The sequence below is a fragment of the Sus scrofa genome, chromosome 13, assembly GCF_054392235.1.
Source record: "Sus scrofa isolate SSC_HxYL_T2T_F1_AM1 chromosome 13, Sscrofa_HxYL_maternal_Yorkshire_Landrace_v2.0, whole genome shotgun sequence".
Taxonomy (NCBI): domain Eukaryota; kingdom Metazoa; phylum Chordata; class Mammalia; order Artiodactyla; family Suidae; genus Sus; species Sus scrofa.
In genome coordinates, this window is record NC_139395.1 from 62,774,523 (window position 1) to 62,788,570 (window position 14,048).

General features: G+C 48.1%; 1 protein-coding gene across 32 annotated transcripts in view; it reads right to left on the reverse strand.

Annotated features, from left to right (window-relative positions):
* Nucleotides 1-14,048, reverse strand: part of LRIG1 (leucine rich repeats and immunoglobulin like domains 1) — a 618,703-nt gene that overhangs the window by 36,696 nt on the left and 567,959 nt on the right. The window lies entirely within an intron of this gene.

A 14,048-nucleotide genomic window follows, 5' to 3' on the forward strand; every position in this document is an offset into this window, starting at 1 on the left:
AGCTAGGTAGGTCAAATTTTTTTGTGACAAATTTGTCTGCCCAAGCTCTAAGCCAGGCTACTCTCCTCAGGGACCAGAACTCAGGAGTGAAATTTGCGAAATGTGAAGAGCAGCCTGACACAAGTGGTACCCAGAAGTCACTGGTACACGTTTCCATAAAGGATGTGCCTAGGCTGACCTGCCAGCTTCTGATATGGCTCTCATCTAGAACCTTCAGAACCCAGAACAAACCCATCTCTTGCAAGAGTGCAGGCCCCAGAGCCCAGAGTTCCATGTAATCCAACTTGATGCATCATTTCATGCCTCACATTTTATCCACACCTGCCATGTACCAGGTGTGGTGACAGGCACAAGGGATGAACAAAAAAAAATTACAAAATCTGACAACCTGGTAAGGGAAATGGGAGCTTGGTGCTGGGTCTAACTGGACTCTACCCCCGCCCCCTGACAGCTCTGTTCCTCAGTTTCCTCATCTGGAAGATGGGACCGTGCCCCTAACTGCCCTGACAGGCACAAGGGGCATGGAGGGGCCCCCGAACCACACTGACAAGTCTGGCAGATGGTTGCGTCTGTGTTCAGTGTTTACTCCCTTCCACAATGCATTCGTCTTTTAGTCCTCTTTCTGAAAACCCCACAGTCTAACCCACCAAACTGCGTTTATTCATTAGGAGATATTCGACAAACGCTAACCAAGGCTGGAGGGAACCGGTAGGCCCCTCATGGGCTTGGCTCTGCCTGGCATATTCAAACCAGCGCAGCCGAATCCCAATATCCTCCAGAACCCAAAAGTCTCTGGGCTCCAGGCCCTCACTTGGGCCAGCTTCTGAGTCAACAGTGTCGGAGGCTCCGGCCAATCCAAGCAATTTCGAACACGACACAAGTGAGCCAGGCGTCGCTAACCAAGTGGCATCCCTTTTAAACAAACACTTGACCAGATCGGTTCCAGCAGGCATAAACAAGGCCCTCTTTCCCAGAAGCTCCAGGGCTTCTCGCCGACGCCTTTGTTTTCTTCCCATCGCTCCCATGCCCAGAACCCAAAAGTCCATTGACAAGGGTTCAGCTCTCCACACGGTGAAATCTCCCCAGAATGAAAGGCCACTTTTCCCTCCATGCTCCCCCCACCCCCGGCTGCTTCCTTCCAGTTCTTTATTAAGTTCTTAATAAAGATAGTCTCTTCAGTTTCCTGACTCTAAAAGAAAAAAGGGAAAATAAAGAATAGAGAAGAAAACCTTTATTATGTAAAGTATGGGAAAAAAAGAATAAGAAATAAAGGGAACAAGAGCTGAGCCTCATCCAGAAACACTGAATGCAGTACCAGGGAGCCAGGAAGAGAAGGTCTGAGAAAAGAAAGGAAGGGGCGCCTTGATGTTGGCCCAAAGTCGCACACAGAGGGTCTGTATGGTGCAGTCCAAAGGACCATGGGACAGCTGCGAGCCCCCCCACTTCTCCCACTGTCTCTTTCAGCTTACACCTTCCTCCTCCTTTCTGTGTATCTATTCATTGAATCAGACATGTTCTGGGCCCCTACTCGGTGCCAGGCCTGGGCTGGAGGAAGGATGCTGTGATGATGACGGGTCTCTTTCACACACTGGCCAGAGTTCCCTGTTGAGCAGAAGAGGCAGCCACGGAGACCAAGAAACAACGGAGCATGGGAGTGAGGGTGGGTGAGGAATAGTAAGTGTGGGTAAGAATGTGCAGAAACTGGAATCCTGATGCAGCTGCTGAAGAAAATGGTATGGTATTCCTCAAAAAATTAAGCACCGAATTACCAGCAGGTGACCCAGCAATCTACTTCTGGGTATACATTCAAAAGAACTGAAAGCAGATCTCAAAGCGGTATCTGTATACCCATGTTCAGAGCAGCATTATTCACAGTAGCCAAAAGATGAAGCAACCCAATGGCTGATGGGTAGATGGACAGATGGATGGATGGACAAACACCATGTGGTATACACTTACAATGGACTATTATTCAGCCTTAAAAAAAGAAGTTGTGACACATGCTGCAACATGGATGAATCTTGAAGACACTGAGCTAAGTGAAAAAAGCCAGTCACCAAAGACAAACACTGTATGACTCCACTTCCATGAGGTACCTACAGCAGACAAATTCGTTGAGATGGCAAGTTCAGTGCAAGTCACCAGAAGCTGGGGAGAAGGGACACAGGGAGCTCTTTAACAGGCATGGAGTTTTCATTTTCCAAGATGCAGAAAGCTCTGGAGCTTGGTGACACAACACAAGTGTACTTAACACTACTGAACTGTACACTTCGAAAATGATTAAGACGGTAAATTTCATGTGATGTATATTTTACTACAATTTAAAGACAAAACAAAGCAAAAATCAAGTCAGGACTTTTTTGCCTAAAATTCAAACAACGGCTCTCCTCACTTAGGACTGAGTCCTCACAAGGACCTCCATAGCCCACGTGATCTGCCACACACCTGCCTTACCGCTTCACTTCCTACTCTTCCACCTTGCACTCTGCCCCACAGACATAGCGGGCAGCCTCCTGCCTCAGGACATTTGCACTTGCCTTTCCCATTGCTTGGAATGAATGCTCTTCCCCAAGATGTCTCTCTCTCTCTCTCACAGACACACACACACACACACACACACACACACACACACACACACACTTTCCATACCTCTTGCCTGCTTTATTTCCCTCAATACTTCTAGTTATCATCTAATATACCCAGTATTTTGCTTATTTCTACTTTAACATCTTCTCTTGTACCAGAATGTGGCTCCATGAAGGCTAAGAAGTTGTCTGTTTTGACCACTACTGTATCTCCAACCAGTGGAACAGTCTGAGGTCCATAGTACATCCTTAATAAGTAACTGCTGAAAGAATCACAAAGAATGAATCACAGCTGAATTCAGAAAGGCTGAGGCTAGACACAGATTTGGGACTCACCAGTATTTAAGCAGAAGGAAACCATGCGAGTGGATGAATTTATCCAGAAACATGAAGGAAAGAAAAAGTATGTCAACTGCCTTGGGTAGCACTGCAGAGGCAAATGACCTAGCCCACAGTGACTTCAGAGCTCCTTGGGCCTCAACAAATACTCATATCATCTCTTCCTCCAGGTTTGGTCTCTCTGCTCTACTCTAGCCCAGCGCCCTGATCAAACTCTTCCTGAATTCCTTACATTCAGGCGAGGTGACCACACAGCTCTGTGCTCCTGGAGAGGTCTGTTTCCCTTCTCTCAGAAAGCAAAAATCAAATCTTATTAGATGTCTCAGGCCAGGAGTTCTTTGTGGGCTGGAACATGCCAAGGGCATCACTCTACCTAAGTTCAAATCCCCCTTATACCACTACAGGTGTGAACCACTATAAAGTAGGCTATTAAGTTCCCATGCCCCACGGACTGATGTGACCTGACATGTAGCAGGTATTAAATAAAACAAGTTCTCTAATTAGCTACATTGGTATCCTCAGAGCTACAAGCTCAGTATCTAGCATGTAGGAGGTGCTCTGGAAAAAGAAGGAATGAATGGTTCCTATTCCTCTGCCATATTTCAGTGCAAACAGGCAGGTCTGACTCCTCTCTCAGGAACAAAAGGCTGACTCAGAACTCTCACTCTTAGCTTGAAACAAGCCTGCTCCAGCTGCAGAGTGTCAAAAACCCAGCCACTGGGAGATAGGGCTACTTGAGAAGCTGTGCATCAAATTAAATCCTAGGCTGAAGTTTCTACAGGACTCAGAGGGGCTAGAGATCTGATGGGTTCCCAGCCAGCTAGATTACATCCCCCGTCTCACTCCTGCAGCAAGTGAGACTCAAGCCCAACCCCTGACCCCAGCCCACCAAACCCTACCCCAGGGACATCCATTCCAGATGCTCACCAATCAAGCTTAGATCAAATAGCCAGTATTCAGGGGAAGCCTCCCACTTCCTTTTTGAGAGGTGTCCCATGTTCATAAGACTCCCCACGTTTCTGCTTTTGGCCACACCCATGGCATGCACAAGTTCTCTGGCCTGGGACTGAACCTGGACAACTGCAGTGACCCAACCCACAACAGTGACAACACCGAATCCTTAACCCGAGCCACCAGGGAACTCCAAGCTCTCCATGGCTTTTTTTTTAGGGCCACATCCTCGCATTATGGAAGTTCTCAGGCTAGGGGCCAGATTGGAGCTGTAGCCCCCACCCTACACCATAGCCACAGCAATGCAGGATCCAGGCAAGCCCTGTCTGCAACCTACACCACAGCTCATGGCAACACTGGATCCTTTAACCCACTGAGTGAGCCCAGGGATCAAACCTGCATCCTCACGGATACTAGCTGTGTTCGTTATTGCTGAGCCACAACAGGAACTCCACTCTCCATGTTTTTTATGCCACGTGCAACATGGTGGTCACATCACTCCTTTAATTCACTGTCCAGTTCCCAAGAAGGTCCACAGTCATCTTTACAACCTCTGAATCCTAGTCCACATTCTTTTTAACAATAGCCAACCAATTACTGAACACCTCTCTGCAGCAGGCCCTGTGAAATGATAACCTCATGAGGCAGGTACCAGCATCATCTCTGCTTTACAACTGAAGACATCAAAGCTCAGAGCTCTGCTGGATTTTGCCCGAGGTCACACAGCTGGGAACTGAGAAGAGCCAGCATGTAAACCCAGGGGGGAGCAGGACTTTCCAGCCCATTGGAGAGGCTCTCCAGACAGAATTTTAAGTGCACTATCCCAGATTCAAGCCATAATCCTTCAGCAGAGCTTGGCTAGATGTGAATGCTGGTTGGCCTTTCCTGGGTCAGCTCAGGCTGGTCTGCGTCACTGGCCTCAGCCAGGCCTGCTTCTGTACCAGCCTCCCCGAGTCCTCCATGTATAGTGTATCTGCAGAAGGCTGTGCAGGGCAAATCTCAGCAAATAAGGCAGAGGAAGCTCCGGTTCTTACTTAAGGATATTCTGAATAGAAAGACGAGAACAGTGCAGATAAGCTGCAAAGCGATGCTCGTGGGTTTACCAAAAAAAAAAAAAAAAAAAACAAACAAAAAAACCCAAAAAACAAAAACAAACAAACAAACAAAAAAACTGTGAGGAGAGGGAAAGGGAGAGAATAGTGGAAGTAGTCTTATCAAAGAAGCAGCCCAGCCTTTCCTCTACCACCAAACAGAAGTAGAATGACTCTGTTGGTGACAGGAACTGGGGGAAGGGGCTGGTGGCCAGATCGTGCAGCCTGAGCCTCCAGCCCGTGTTGGTTTACCCCTCAGGCTGCCCTCTGGGGCGTGGAAAACTTAATACAGCAGGAGTCTATTAAACCAACACCTGTTAAAGGCTTCACAAATGAAATCAGGCTTCAAAGGCAGAGAGCAGGCAAGATAAGCTCTCTCCACTTGGCTACATTTTCCAAGCCGTAGTTAAGACAGTAAAACAGACGGAGGCATTTGAAACCAACGTTTAAAACTTTTTATCATAAGTGATTTTTTTCCACTACAGTTCTGTAAACAAGGGTTTATAAGGTATTCCCGTTCGTGGTGGAAAAGATCTCATGTCCCAGATAACAGCTAGGAGGAGTGTGCGAGGAGATCAAAGGAGACAGGGTCAAGGTGGGTCAAATGCGACACAGCTGGTTGCTGAAATTATGCACCTACTGTCTACACTAGGGATCAGTGGTATATTCTATAAATGAGCCAGATTTTAAACATCTTCAGCTTTGTGGGTCATTTGGTTTCTATCATGACAATTCAACTCTGATGCTGGGGTATAAAAGCAGCCAGAGACAATATGTAAACCAACTCATGTGGCTGTGTTCCAATAAAACTTTATTTACGAAAACAAGCTATGAGCCAGATCTGGCCCCCTGACTAGTTCACTGACCCCTGGGTCTACACTATTGCAACCAGTCTGGGTTTCTGAGGGATAGGGACCCAGATTCTAATTCTAGTTCTTGTATAGTTTTGGAATGTGTGTAAATTACTCTTTCTGTATCTGGTTGAAACCCCTGAAAAACTGAGCTAAATGCCTCTCTGCAGCAGAGAGAGAACCCTCCCAGGCTCCTTCAAGAGTCCAGGTCAGACATCACTAATTGCCCCCAGTGATGTCTTTTCTACCCCTTCAGGAAGTGAAGTGAAACTTAAGTTCACATCATTAATATGGTCCTCAGAAGATGATCCAGGTTCCTCACTGGAGCCAGAGGAGACAGGCTGGCAAACAGCATGATCTTACAGAGAACCGAGATTCACACTGTACCTCCTTAATTTTTTTACCTCTTCCCATGAGGGAGAAAGAAGCATATTGAAGCTGGCCAACACACCAGCCCTAACATTCAAGCAGGCATGCCCTTCGGCTCTCTCGGACAGTTATGGTGACTCACAAGAGTCCATGTGGTCAACCTCTGGAGCATCAACTCTTACTAGAAACAGCGAACATTCCATAATGTTACTTCAACATTAAGCTTTCAAAAATCAGCAAAATTCAAATTACAGCTCTTGCCTCATTTGAACTAAGAAAGAGTTTCACACAATCTAGCCCAGAAATGAGGGGAAAAAACAATACATCTGCCACCACTCCCATTCCTTCCCTCGCCATTCCCCAGAGTGACACCAGCATACATAGTTAATCAAACTCCACACCCAGCAGCCTGAGTACCCATGGCACTTTGCACCTGGCCCATCACTGTGCTGCCCTGGAATTCTTATGCCTGGAATAAGAATTCTTATTTTTATTCTCTGGCTTTACACCATAGCACCTAACCCCACTGCCACACGTACCAGATGCTCTGAGGGCTGATGAAAATGATCAGAATGAAGGTGTGTATACAATATTTCGATTGAGTACAAAAGCCAGTGCAGGGCAGAGCAGCCCTGGTGTCTACCTAAGGGGCTTCACTGTATTACTGCAAGCACCCAAAGATGTTAATCATTTCAAGAACACACAAGAAGATGATGATTTCTCCTCTGTTGAAAAATACAGCACTATCCAACAGGTCACAGCATCCGGGGTGGCTGCTGTTCTGTTTGTTTGCAGATGTTTTCATTAAATATTGCAGGCATACTGAAAAGGGCATAAACGGTAAAGGCAGAACTCGGTGCATTTTTATAAAATGTCTGCGCCCATGCACATGACAGATATAGAACATTTCCAACATCCCAGCCAGCTCCCTTCCATCACTTTCCTTGTCATTTATTCTTTCCAAAAAGAACCTTAATTTCTACAACCTGTGATTAATTTTTCCTATTGCTATACTTGATCTATTTGGAATCGTTCCCTATATATTCTCCTGTATCTGGCTATTTCAACTCCACATCATGAGATACATCCATGTAGTTGTACTGGCAGGACTTAATTCTTTTTCACCATTGTGTAGTATTTCTCTTGAGGGACTACATACTATATAAAGCAATTTGCTTTTCATTCTACTGCTGATGGACACTGAGTTATTTCCAGCTTGGGTTATTGCAAAAATCACAGTGATGCACAGGGACACGCATTTTCCACGTATCTTTTGGCACATATTTGCATGCATTTGTGCTAGGTGTCAATGTCTTGGGTGGCCCTGCTACACAGCTTTCAAGCACGCACATGTTTGGCCTCAGCAGACACCAGCGGTTTTCCTTTAAACCAAATTCCCCAAGGCTGAAATGAATCGGAAAAGCCATCTGATCCAAGGTGCCATGTTTCATGCAGTCTAGACCAATGACCTTTTTTCTCTTTCTCTTTTTTTTTTTTTTTTTTTTTTTTTTGCCACACCTGCAGCACATGAAAGTTCCCAGGCTAGTGGTCGAATCTGAGCTGTAGCTACCAGCCTAAGCCACAGCCAGAGCAATGCCAAATCTGAGCCACAGTCTGCGACATACACCACAGCTCACTGCAACGCTGGATCCGTAGCCCAGTGAACGAGGCCAGGGATTGAGCCTGAGTCCTTACCACTTTAGCCATAACAGGAACTTTTTTTTCAACCACTTTCTCAGATGCCACCACCCTTGTGTGTCCCTCGCCCTGTATCCCTCCCCCACCCAAAGCATTAGGAACACAGCCTAGGACCACAGAGCATGACAGAGCACAATCTCATCTTGTCCAGGTGTCAGAGTGATTTTATTATAAGTGGGGGCCTCATGAGCACCCAAGGGGGGGGGTGGGAGAGAATTAATAATTCTAAGTCCCAAATTGGTAAGAAAACTGACTGTGCCTGTTGTTGGGACCAGGGTCCATATGCACCTTGAAAATGAAGCTAAGGGAATTTTTAAAATAACACTTGAACCCAGGAGAGCTTTCCTAGGCCCAGGGGAAGAAAAGTCTCTCTTCGCTGAATGACAGTAGAAAACATCACCTTCTCACAAGGCTGCTTTACATTCATCTCCTTAAAAATGAAAACCAAAACCATCTGTGCTCTTGCATACATCGATAATGTGCTCGAAGACACCAGTGCCTCATAAGAATGGCCCCGCCTGGGTTATTTGCTGGACAGGAAATGAGACTCCGAGTAAGCAGGTCTCCTTCTGTCTCTTGCTCACCCCCTCTCCCCCACAGCGGCTGCTGGTGAATCACCAGTTCCCTGGGGAATTTTGGCCGATTCTCAGCCTGGCTGCAGAGGACGTTCCGGATCTGTTTATTCAGGTGGAGATTGGATAAAAAACAAGAGCAGCCCAGTGGCGGGATAAACAGCCTCCGCCAGGCAGGGTCAGCCCCTTCGAAGGCAGGATGGGGCCACGTCAACCAACCTCCTGACCCATTCACTTCCTTCGGGGTTACTTTCCCCTTGGGGTCTTCAACGGACTGTTTCCATGAAGTCCTTGTGAAGGGGACCTAAGGTCCCATCCCTATGGAGGAGCCAGGCCCCAGACGCCTCAATACACCAGATCCTGCTTGCTTCTCCCACCCACCGGCTTATCCACAGGGAGCTGGAAAGCCATGATCTGGAATGAAGAAACCAAGGCACAGCCAAGAGTCAGCCACCACAGTTCTGTGAGGTTGAGAGTGACCCAAGCCACGAAGGACAGCAAATCATCAGGATCCAATCCAAACTACAGACACAGAACAAAAACAAACCTGCTGGGGAAATGCACATTGCCAAGTGAAAGATGTTAATCAGAAAAGGCAACCTAGTTGTATGCTTCCAAATACAGGACATTCTGGAAAAGGCAAAACTATGAGGACGGTAAAAAGATGAGTTGTTGCCAGGGACTTGGGAGAGAGAGAAATTTGAATGGGTGACACACAAGGGACTCTTAGGACAATGAAACGATTCTGTGTGATAACTGTAATGGTAAATACATATCACTGAATGTTTACAGAAGCCCCCAGAATGTCTAACACCAACAGTGAATTTTCACCAACACTATAGGTTTAGATAATAATAATGTATCAACACTGGCCCTTCAACTGTAACAATGCACCACACTAATGCAAGATGTTACTAACAAGAGTGGAAACTGGAGGGGGAAGGTAGATGCTTCCAAGGTCTCTGTACTTTCTTCTCCATTTTTCTGTAAACCTAAAACCGCCCTAGAAGTCTACTAATTATAAACAGAATGAAACAAAACCTCCTAAGGTATTAAGGAGTCCCAAGATCATTACATCATTAGGATGTAAGCTACACAGGGCTGAGATTTAGCAGGTTTTCTTTACTGCTATGTCTTTAGCACCTAGAACCATGCGTAGAACATAAATGACACTCAGACACTCAATAAATAGCTGTTGAACAAGCAAATGAATTAAGACTTGAGTTCAGTCTCCTATGTTCACCATTGCATTCTAGAACAGCAGAGTGTTATTCAGAAAATAAACAAACAAGGAGTTCCCGTTGTGGCTCAGCAGTAACAAACCCGACTAGTAACCATGAGGACGAGGGTTTGATCCCTGGCCCTGCTCAGTGGGTTAAGGATCTGGTGTAGCCTTGAGCTGTGGTGTAGGTCACAGGTGAGGCCTGGATCTGGCAAGGCTGTGACTATGGCTTAGGCAGCCATCTGTGGCTCCAATTCGACCCCTAGCCTGGGAACTTCTTTTTTTTTTTTTTTTTTTTTTTGCTATTTCTTTGGGCAGCTCCCGTGGCATATGGAGGTTCCCAGGCTAGGGGTTGAATCGGAGCTATAGCCACCGGCCCACACCAGAGCCACAGCAACGCGGGATCCGAGCCACGTCTGCAACCTACACCACAGCTCACGGCAACGCCGGATTGTTAACCCACTGAGCAAGGGCAGGGACCGAACCCGCAAGCTCATGGTTCCTAGTTGGATTCGTTAACCACTGTGCCACGACAGGAACTCCCTGGGAACTTCTATATGCCACAGGTACAGCCCTAAAATGCAAAAACAAACGAACAAATACCACTCTGAGGAAAGACCAATCAACCAAATTAATTTTTTTAAGAATTTTAATGTAATGTAGAATTAATTTTTTTAGGTAGATAAGCTGATACTCGTTATAAGAAAATGTCAAGTGCAATGAATTTTCAGGTACACCTCCCAGGTTCAATTTGACCCCAAATCCAGACACCCGTTGATGAGCCAGGGATGGCAAAGCCAAGACAACTCCAGCCATTCACACAGTGGCCAACCGTCCCTCCCTCCCCAACCCCGCAGCAAGAGTCAGCTCAGCCCTACTGGTGTCTCCATCTCCAAACACACCCTTGCCCATGCCTGCCTGGCCATGAAACAAAAGAGGGAGGAGAAGTTCAATCAGGTAAGTTCCACCTGGACTCAAGTGACCTGAGTAAGCCCCAGAAGCCATGTCTGGTCGGCACCCCCCAGGGAGAAGGGCTGTGGCATTTCACACTGGCAGGGACTTCTGAGGGCTGGCTGGGGACTCAGTTCTGTGACCACGGGGAGGTCACCTGCCCCATCTGGGCAGGGCAGAGCAGCACTGAGCTGAGTCAGGAGAGGGAAGGTCAGGAACCATGAGCTGCTCCACCTAATTGCCATCCACAGGGGGCACCTGGATCAGAAAACCAAGGCTTTCTCTCTTGTGGTCAAAATGGACACGACCACTCTTGGCTTTATCTTCCCCTAAATGAGTCAATCCTGCCTTTTCTCCCCCTTTCCTGGCAACCTACCACCTGCACACTGCACCACTTAGATGTGGTCCTGTCTACCTCTCAGATGAGGGGTCCGGCCTGGAAGCCGGCAGAGCACCCAGCTGTCAGAACCACAGACCCAGTGCCAGCAAGGAACCCATGGATGCAATGTGGCTCAACTGGACTTGCCCAATTTCTCTTCCTCAGTACAATTTTCAAGGCCCCTAGGTCCGTGCCTGTTTGGCTCTGCAGAGAGGGCCAGTGGCAAGCCTAACTGCAAGCTAGAGGCTCACATTCTCCCAGACTCAAGGGCTGCGCTACCGTCCCCAGCAAAGAAAGGTGGGAAAGATGGAGGGATGGCAGCCATCAGGAACCAGGCAGTCAGAGCACCTGTGAAGGCTGGGTCCTATCAAGGGGTATCCACCCAGCCCTTCCCAGAGGATGCGAAGACGCTGCAGTGGGGAGGTCCCCTTTAACTGACCAACAGAGAAAGCACCTCTATGACCAACAGAGAAAGCACCTCTCCCTAAGGTCCATAAAGGCTGGTCAGTGGCTGGTGGGGTGGTGGGAGCATAGGAGATCATCTAGGGATCTAAGACCAACAGGCTGGGTCATTAGTTCTTCCCAGGCCTGGTGTTTTTGCTTCACCTCCACCTCATCAAACAGGACTTGGGAGGGGAAAAAAAAAAAAAAAAAACCCACAACCACCAAAGAGAAACAGCATGGAGGCCTCACTCAAGATTTCCAAAGGAGGAGTTCCCATGAGGTTTCAGGTTCGATCCCTGGCCTCGCTCAGTGGGTTAAGAAGCCGGTGTTGCCGTGAGCTGTGGTGTAGGTCACAGATGCGGCTTGAATCTGGTGTTTCTGTGGCTCTGGCATAGGCCGGAGGCTACAGGTCCAATTAGACCCCTAGCCTGGGAACCTCCATATGCCATGGGTATAGGCTTCAAAAGACAAAAAAAGACCAAAAAAAAAAAAAAAAAAAAAATTCCAAAGGAAAGTACCTTTGTCCCTCTCAGGGCCAGGTTCCCCTTTCAGCCTCGGGCATCAAGCTGCCCAAAACTCACGTACTTGGAGACTGTCTGTGCGGCCTGCTAAAGCAAAAGATGGGATGACATGGGCAGGAAAAGGCAGGGAGAACTGTAACTTGGAGCTCTGGGACAGTGGGCTGATATGGGAATTTCCTACCTCTCTTTTACATCATCTTTTAATGTGCTCTTCAATTATGTAAATCAAATAAGTGATTATTTCACAAAGCAACTAAGAACAACCTTAGACACTAAACTTTGGGACCTGATCCTTAAAAATACAAACACTTGGCCCACCTGATAGTCCTGAGGTGGAGGGCCCTGGATGTGGACACAGCCAAGGGGCCCACGTGCAGAGCAGGGGCCTTTCCTGAAGGGGTGCTGGCAGGGCAGGGCAGGGCCCCAGGGCCACCCCTTAGAGTTCCTCCCCTCATTTATCAGGCACCCTTCACCCAAGCAGGAATGGTGTTAGTTCTACCCTCAAATCCCAGCCATCTCCAGGCCTGCTGTGGATGGAACCCTGGGGGCCTCTGCAGCTACCAGGAAACGGGTCCTATGCCCAAGTTAGCACCCTTGCCACTTGGCCACAGAGGAAACACACACTTTCTTCTCAGTAGACACAGTGCTGGACCAGGACTAACAAATCTAGTGTTTCATTCATGCTCACCAGGAACCAAGCTCTGGCTCAGCTCCTTGAATCCTCATGACAGCCCCAGAGGCGGATACTGTTACCATCCCCATTTTACAGACAGGGGTGATAAGGTGTAAGAAGGTGAACTGGCAGGAAGCAGCAGGGCCAGAGAGAAGCCCAGACACAAAGCCTCATCCCACACTCCTACTCGAATGTGGCACTGCCTCATGAACAGAAGTGGGCAGAGCCACCCCAAGGGAAGAAGGCTTCTCTGGACAGTATCCTGTGCCTCCCGCGTCTTCTCAGAATCTGCCAGAGCCACCCCCCAACACCCCCCTGCCTCCCCAGCCTCTGATTCAAATGGAGGAGAACCCAATGGCAGATGAGGGAAGGCATATCCTGCCATCGCCCACAGCTAATGGCCCTCGCCCTGCCCCTTCCCCACATACACGTGGGCCTCTGAGACCTTCGGCACAGTGCATCAGTGCACAGTTGCTGCAGGGTTCAGATCTCCCTTATTTATTTTTAAGATGGCTGGCATAGCCCCTAAATAGGTGAGTCAAAGTGGCTCTTCTATCCTCAGGCAGGAAGTATGACAAGACAAAACTGGGCACTTTTCAGGGAGCAGAAGAAATCTGTTCACCCACTGTGCTTCCCCACAGAAGGCACCTGCTCATCCAGTCTCAGAGAGCGTAAGACACTGGTCTGGGGTCACCCAGCTAAGAGGCACAGGAGCCCCTCTGACTCCAGGCTGTGTGGCTCTCCATGGCTAAAAGAACAGAGGACTATGGGTGCTGGGATGCTCCTGAAATTCCCTCCGCAAGGCCGGCCACTGGTACATTTCTGGGCTTCCAGAGCCAGCTTCCCGGCAGCTCTGCAGTTCCAGCAGCAGAGAAAGCTATTCAGCACTTGGTTGCAGTCTCCAGGACTGCCCCCCCTGCCTCTGGGGAGTTATACCATTGCCATGCCTTTAAAAATAAAACCAGGCTGGCTTCCTGCCCCATCTGGAAGACTTTTGATCTCCGGATCATATGATTTAGGATATCTCTTACCACGCAATTTCCCAAGCCCTCAGCACACAACCTGACTGCACTTGGGGAAGGTTAAGGATGTGTATGGGTGGGATTAAGGAGTAGACCCTTTAATGCAATCCTTCTTATCCACCCTGAGATAAGACCTGCTACAACATCAAAGTGGTACAGACTCCAGCACCTCTGAACCACAGCAAACCCTCATCTTTCCCATTCTGGGATCCTTCAGGAGCCAACACTTCCTCTGTTTTTTTGTTTTTTTGTTTTTTATTTTTTCTGGCTGCTCAGCGGCATACGGAGCTTCTGGGCCAGGTATCAGATCCAAGCCCCAGTTGCGACCTATGTTACAGCTGTAGCAATACAGATCCTTTAACCCACTGTGCAGGGCCGGG